Source organism: Branchiostoma belcheri, unplaced genomic scaffold (assembly GCF_001625305.1).
Source record: "Branchiostoma belcheri isolate BF01 breed outbred unplaced genomic scaffold, Haploidv18h27 scaffold216, whole genome shotgun sequence".
NCBI lineage: Eukaryota > Metazoa > Chordata > Leptocardii > Amphioxiformes > Branchiostomatidae > Branchiostoma > Branchiostoma belcheri.
In genome coordinates, this window is record NW_017803669.1 from 207,291 (window position 1) to 215,534 (window position 8,244).

Genomic DNA, 8,244 nt, shown 5'->3' on the forward strand with positions numbered 1-8,244 from the left:
CGGGTATGGCTCCACGATCCCACTACCGTACGACAGAAGCTGAAGCCCAAATGGAAGGGGCCTTACACTGTCATAGAGCGGCTCCTCCAAGACGGTGAACCAGGCGTCACGTATCGGATCCAAGACACCAAGGGCCGAAAACAAATAGTCCATTACAATAGGCTAAAAAAATGCCATACCCTACCTCAGCGGGATCATGCTGTGAACTTGCGGGCCGCACCAGCGACGAATCAGCGTGACACCTCCAACCCGCCGTCACCAGCGGCGAATCAGCGTGACGCCTCCAACCCGCCGTCCCAGGGGACTGGTGTGACAACGAGAAGAGGTCGTCGGGTGCGACCACCGTCCCGATACGACGACTTTGTGGCTGTTAGGGACTGACACCGCCCTTCATCCAGCTCCACATGTATTCACCCCTTGATGGACAAGGGTCTTTGCAGGACATATTGCTGCGTTGCGGAGATTCATGGGATTACCCGCAGACACATGACTGTGCAGGACATATTACTGCGTTGCGGACCCATGGGATTACCCGCAGACCAGTCCTTCTGCCGAACTTGACTATTAGTGGGCAGAACTGGACCAACCAGCCTGCAGAACTGAACAGTTCTATACAACTACATATATACCTAACGTTATATATTTTTCTTGTTGTTTCGTTATCCCATTATTGTTATTCGTCATTATATTCTGTAGTTAATTAGTCGTTCCAACGATGTTACATAGTTGATATATTCACCACGTTATGTATCGTTAACTTCAGGAGAAGTTAAGTTCTTCTACATAGGGGGGAAGCGTGTAAGGATACAATATACACCCCCACAAACTATTGGACCAGTCCGGTCAGAGGTCACGGACTGCACATGTTCTGACAAGAATACATTTCATATCCCAGCACTTCTCGCATCTTCATTCCTGGAGTGATTACTTATAAGTTCCAATATCTTCACCAACTGGACACTTATATTAATGAGTGTTTATTCAAGCTGAACCTGTGTGTGCTCTCTCCACCACCTCTGCATAATTCACCAATTCAATGATGATGGGTCAGCATATGTGACCCCAATTTTACTTGGCTCTGCTTCAAAAACCCAGTGGGAAACATGGTGACTCTGTTCATTGTAGAACATCAGGGATCTGCAAATATTAACATTACGGGAAATCATGTGACCCTAGAACATCAGGCATGTGCATCTGTTTACAATACAGGAAACCATAATGATTATACATGTAGCAACCCGGTTCATTATACAACATCAGGCCCATTCATGCACAATGTTTACATAACAGGAAGCTATTATATATAATACCAATTCTGTTCATTATATAGAACATCAGGCATGCATGCATTTGTGTACAAAAAGCCATTGATAGTGAAGCTATTCATTATAGAACACTAGGCTGTTCATATGATTGCATTAGTACATGAAACCATGGCAACTCTCTTCATTTATTTATTTTTTTACCCTCTTCATTATGCAAAACTGTAGAATATCAGGGCTCAGAGTTACATTGTGTACATTATAAGATTAAGAACTCCATTCATTCATTTAGTGATCAATTCTTAATTCATTTACACTAGTCAGATCTCAGAAATTCTCAGGGGCAACCCTTCTTTGTCATATGTTAACAGTCAATTGTAAAATCTTTGATGTTGTTTTCAACTTTATTTTGCAGACTGATCATTTTACTTGTCAATACTAGTGCACTGGCATGTCAGGACTCGAACCAGGGACCTTTTGATTCCAAGTCGGGCACACTGCCGTTGCGCCACACGACCCCACCTAGATCAGTGTGGGGCATTCTTATTAGATGTCACCTTGGATTTGATGGCATACAATTATAGGGCGTATTCAGTCACGTGACCCACCCCGTAGCAATGGCCGGTCGCCCTAGCAACGAGCAGGCTGCCGCCATGTTGAGGTACCACTTGCTGCCGTTCCATAGTGGAGCCCTATGCAGTTCTCCGTAAAATTGGCAAATATTTTCTACGCAACCTAGTACATGTATTTTCCTTCAAACCCTTTTGCTTCAGAATGTGTTTTGCCTCAAATTTTCCTTCAAACCCTTTTGCTGGTAAAGCGCACATAGATCGGATAATTTTATGATTTACTAGTTGTAAGCGCGTCTTGTACATAATGAGCAGGCGTACGAAGGAACTAGCAAGCCTGCACGAAAACAAGTAAAAGAAACAGATCAACCATGAAAACGATTTATCGGGAACGTGTAACGTTAGTTCTGTGATGGATTTCTATATATGAAACAAGACACTGGCTATTTGTGTCCAACAGAAACCTCAACCAGCCGTACAGCCACGGCACTCAAATTGACATGGTCACTGCTCCACACAGCTTTCCCGATCACATCGTACTTGTCAATTTAATCTTCTTACTTATACAGAAACTACATCGTTGTGGGCCTCAAGACACTGTAAGCCTTGAACTAATCTGTGTGTAAGAGTCGTTTCCATGACCTAATACAGGTAAAAAAGACAAAATCAATGGACTTGGTTGGTAAAACATTGCCGAGGTGGGGATGGTACCACAACATGGCGGCGCACGGGGCAGGGGTGATGATGTAATGTGAATACGCTCTATAGTAAGTCCACAAGAAGTGGGCCCCAAATAGATTTTTTATGGAAAACACAGTACAGTAACTGCACAGCTACTATGGAGCTTTTCTTGAAGGCTTGTGTGGTGAGTTCAATTCCAAGAAAAAAATGCATGTTTCCATTATAAGTGGGTGTCAAGGTGCTCATTCCAGTTAAGTGTGTGAGGTCGACTTGACTTAATACGAAAACATTTCTGTAACCATATGAGAGAAGTTTTTCTCTGTGGGAATCAGATCAGTGTGAGGTGTTGTATTACCATTTTGTCTCTCCTTGGATTGCACTTACGATTTGTTGTTGACAATTCCACACTAGACCTCTAGTCCAAGAAATGACTTAACAGGAAATACAACGTTTAACTATAGTACCAACTGCTCAAGCTTCAATTTGGGTGTTTTAAATTGCTTTTTCCTGTGCTGTAATTTCGGATATCCTTTTATGGAGCTTTTCAGGCCCTCCCAAACTTGTATGACCTGATACAAGAGTGGCAACATGTGACTTGCATTGTAATGAGACTGAGAGGTATCTTCTCAAAATATATTGCCAAGGTCCAAAAACCCTCGGGAATCATTTATGCAACGATCTGGAAGTTCACAAGTCAGTTTTACACACCTTTCTCATCAGAAATTTATCAGATGTTAACCATTTTAGAACCAAGTTGTTGCCAAGTCCTCATTACTTGGGGAAACTTCACATCTGCTGTACCAGTGAGAACTGCTTTATGGGCTGCGTGACATGGCTGACATGGCAAGGGGAATCTCTTCTATTTGATGCAGCCTCTGGTGTAATCTGCGCTTGTTGCCGTGAGCTCCGATTCAACCAGATACTCAAGGACATGCTATAAAGCCTGCTGCTGATATTGCCAAATATGCTTGGGAGAGAACTCAAGGAAAGACAAGGACCTTGATAAAGGTTTCCACAGCCTGCCCCAACTATGCCCCAACTACGATTGACTGGATACCAGGTTATAATTCATGCAGATCTAATAGAGAAATGGAATACTGCAAATCATGGGCACGGAGGTTTGGTTGATAGTGATTTCGTAGATTGGGGGAGCCTGATCAGATGGTTACACTTTGAAATTCATTGATTTTATGATGTTGCCCAATTTGCTTAGAAATGGATCCAATGTGAGTGGAGTAACATGTACATGTAGTTTGTGCTCATTCTTGTTGGGCAATAGAAAATAAAGGCAGCATATTGAAGGCACATACGTATGCAGGGAGGGTTAAAAGCTTTCATGTACACCATCATTGGGTAGATCTGACCAGCTTTGGTGAAAAAAAAAATAAAGACCTAATACTATAGATATATCTTCACAAAGCTGAATCATAGTTGAACTGGCAATATCCAAGTACATGGCCTATGATAGTGGATGAAATTTGTATGCAAGTGATTTTATTCTAGTTGGACATTCCAACAGATTACGTTTGATCACTCCCAATGTCTGTTTAGCCTTAGTTGTGATATTGCTGAATTATAACATGTGCACCCCACTTCAGACTGCTTGTCTATATGACGCCCAGATACGGATGGTTTTTTGTGGTTGCTAAAGCCAGACCACAAAACTGATAGGTAGTTGCATGTGGTCAACACTTGGGCTAATTATAAGTCCTGTAGTATGGCAGCAAACGTAGGAAAAAACAAAGGCATGGTTATTAGCTGTCGTAGGGAGTCTGTGATTCCCCCTCCACTCACGCTCAACGGAAAGACGATAGAGTGAGTTTCTACATTCAAACTCCTCGGTGTGATTGTCAGTAATGACCTGTCGTGGGGTGCACACATTGAATACATGTTGTCCAAGGTCCGGGACCCAGTCACCACTCCTGTTATTCCTATTTTCTATGTATTTACTGGATTCCAAGGCGTGAGGTTAACTTTTGACATGCAGGTGGCCCCTACCAGTGTTGACATGTCTTTGGCACTGGAAATCTAAGACGGAAGCCACCTCACCACTGTACACTGAGTGCTGAGAAACAAACCTGCAGTAACTGTTGTTACTTCGGTACTTTTGCAACAGTATAATAATGGAGGATGATCCAAGAACAAGAGAGTAACTGTTCTGGCCTTAATCACAATGACACTATCTAAGCTATAGCCCAAGGAAAACCCACTAACCCCTGGTCAGACAAGGAAAATCCATTGCAAGTATATGCATCTTTCCAGGTAAGCCCATTGGTATTGAAAGTGGTAGAACCTATGCATGCCATGGGAAAATTAGGTCACAACAGGCTTTTGGGGAGAGCATTCGTAATATTTCTTTATTGAAGTCATGACAGATAGAACAATAAGTCTAGGTTAGGTGACCTGATTTTATTATGGAGGTCATTCATACCAAGCTAAAATTTATGGCTTCACGAGTCATTTGAAGGGAGCTAGATGTACTATCAGCTATTTCACACAACATGGTTGAACTGCTTATGTTGAATACTGTAGGGTAAAAAGTAAAAAGGAAAGAAACTTCAGATTTCTGCTTGAGAGTATGAAATAGAATTTAAGAACTAAGGAAAGGAATTTAACCATCACACAGGATTAGCTCAGTGAAGAGCTCATTTTTTAAGTGTTCATAACAGAGAAGATGCTATGCACAGTATTTAGAGGTTCATAATAACGGAAAATCATTTGGTTCTTTTAGACATGCACAATGGACAAACAGTGGACTACAGCTTAAATTTTTTATCAAAATTTTTTTATAAATTTTTTAATCACCAACTTGTTAGTTTGTATTTACATGTATCTTGTATGCCTGTATCTTATCAATGTGTTTTATACTCGTTGTATGTTTTTGAGTAGAAGGTTTCATATATTATATTAAGCAACTCTTGCTTTTTGCCTCATACTCAATAAATATGTGTGAATAAAAAAAAAAAATTATGTCCCATCCTATAAGGACTGCAACCCTTTCCAAATGTATGCCTGTCAGGCAGTGTATAAGCCAGCCTCCTATTTCTGTCATTTGACAAAATTTTGCCACTCCTAGTGGTCAAAAATGTGCCCAATCTGCTATCTTTAATGGGCAAAAAGTCAGATGAGGATATGGAAAGAGATGTCATTATACTAAGCTTAGGCCACACCAATTCAATTTCTTGGTTAACGGATTCGCTCGCTTCATTTTCTTCTGATTTGCAAATAAAAATAAAAATTCAGAATCAACTGCAAAATGCTCATATTTTGCCCTGAACAGTTGAAAACAGTCCTTTTCATCCTAGTTGTTACAGTTATTCCATCTTTCAATGCAATGGTATCATTAAAAGTTCAAAATTCATTTAAATTTTGAACCAGCCTGGTGTGTTGACTACCATTTTGGGCCATAATAGGATGCCTGGGCCTGTTTTTATTTTAATTTTTTTTTCGCCCGCCCGCTCCATTATTTTTCTAGAAAAATCTGTTAACCAAGAAATTAAATTGGTGTGGCCTTAGTATACCACAGTAGAGGCCAAATATTGGACATACATTTGTAGAAAAACATTTTACACTGATGTACTGATACACATTTGGGACGGGATCTGGAAAAGGTGCTTCACCCATTCTCCCTCCCCCTCCATGTATCTGGTAGAAATTTTAATAAATAAATGAGTAAATAAATAAAATCGAACTTGACCATTGTTAGCAACCATCCACTGCTTCTCTCCTTCTAGTGTTCAGAGCTTCTAGTATATTCATTCAGAGCTGCAGTCAAATCTGGTCAAGCAGGCACATGTCAAAGGCAGGCAACTGCAGTCACCTGATGCACATTAGAACAGTCCCATCCAATTTTACATTATTAGTTAAGACCCTCTCCGAAGGGGCAACATTGATTAAAAGCAGAAACAATTTATTTATGTTATTTATTTATTTCAAATGCAAACAACACATTACACAGACTTACAGGTAGCAAAAGCTGATAAACGTAAGTCAGCATAAAGGATGTACATGTACACTAGAACAGGTGTAAAATTACACTACCAAAAATGCCAATCTTGTTTTTCTTCAGAGAAGAAAACTTTTCTTCCACTGAGAAAATTATTCTTCACCCAAGAAAAAAATCTTGTCCATGAGACAAGAATTTCAAGAAACTGCATTTTAGCATATTTTTCTTGTGGTAAGATTTCTTTTCTTATGTATCTTGAACTAAATATCCTTAGAATATTATTCTTGCAGTAAGAATTTCTAAGTTTTCTAGAAAACAATTCTGTACACAAGAAAAGATTTCTTGAACTAAGATCTAACTCTTCTTGTAGCAAGAAAAATATTCTCCCCACAAGAAAAGATTTCTTGAACTAAGAGCTAACTGTTCTTGTAGCAAGAAAACCATTCTGCCCACAAGAAGAGATTTCTTGAACTAAGATCTAACTCTTCTTATGGCAAGAAAACCATTCTGTACACAAGAAAAGATTTCTTGAACTATGAGCTAACTGTTCTTGTAGCAAGAAAACCATTCTCCCCACAAGAAAAGGTTTCTTGAACTATTATCTAACTCTTCTTGTGGCAAGAAAACCATTCTCCACGCAAAGAAATATTTCTTGAACTAAGATCTAACTGTTCTTGTAGGAAGAAAACCATTCTCCCCACAAGAAAAGACTTCTTGAACTAACATCTAACTGTTCTTGTGGCAAGAAAACCATTCTGTACACAAGGAAAGATTTCTTGAACTATGAGCTAACTGTGCTTGTAGCAAGAAAACCGGTACCATTCAAGAAGAGATTTCTTGAACTAAGAGCTAACTGTTCTTGTAGCAAGAAAACCATTCTGTACACAAGAAAAGATTTCTTGAAATAAGAGCTGACTCTGTTCTTGTAGCAAGAAAACCATTCTGCCCACAAGAAAAGAAATACAATGTATATAGTGCTACCTAAATATAAAACAGACAATAATGTATAGCAACAAAATGTTATTTTGAAAAGCATTTGGACAGTATAGAGATGTTTATTATCACATTGATTTTTGTACAATGTATCTAATTAAAAATATAAAATCAATCCATCAACATTCTTGGAATGGAAACAGTTTAACAGTAACTTTCAAAATATTATACGATGTAACTAACAAGCCATTATGATTTCAGAATACAGATCGTATTACGTTCTGATCAGAAGCATATTCAGCAAAAACTGCAGTTTTCGCATTATAGAATTGGCAAAGTCACACCCTTTGGAAACCTGAAAAACAACAAGAAAGACCTGTGTTAGTTTGCATGCGAGCACTGAAGGCAACAAGTCAAGAGAGGATGCTAAAATACTATTTTTATTACTTGGAGTAAACAATTTAGAATTATATCATAAAGCACTGTAATAAACTTTACTATACAATACACCAGAGATATATGATTTGACTTTGAAATCAACCCCAATGGCGTTGTAACAATATTTGGGCTATGAAGTCTAAAAACAATGTCAACAGATCTTAGGGGAGGGGGGCGGCACTTACCTTCTAATCTGTTTGGTTTCTATGCTTTTTCTGTTTGCAAAGTTGGTTTCTTCAGCAAGCTGACCACGATCACCATTGCTTCACATGTACACAAGGTCCTTTTTGATTTCATTTTGACTTTAAATCTGACATGAGTCAGTAACTGACAAAAATAAGTAACCAGCGCGGCTCCCACATCTGACTTATGTTCAAAACCCCCTATGCATTCTGGGATTTGAATCAACCAATCA

General features: G+C 39.3%; 1 long non-coding RNA gene across 1 annotated transcript in view; it reads right to left on the reverse strand.

Moving 5' to 3' along the window:
• The window catches only part of LOC109470023, an 86,823-nt gene that overhangs the window by 19,526 nt on the left and 59,053 nt on the right, over window positions 1-8,244 (reverse strand). The window lies entirely within an intron of this gene.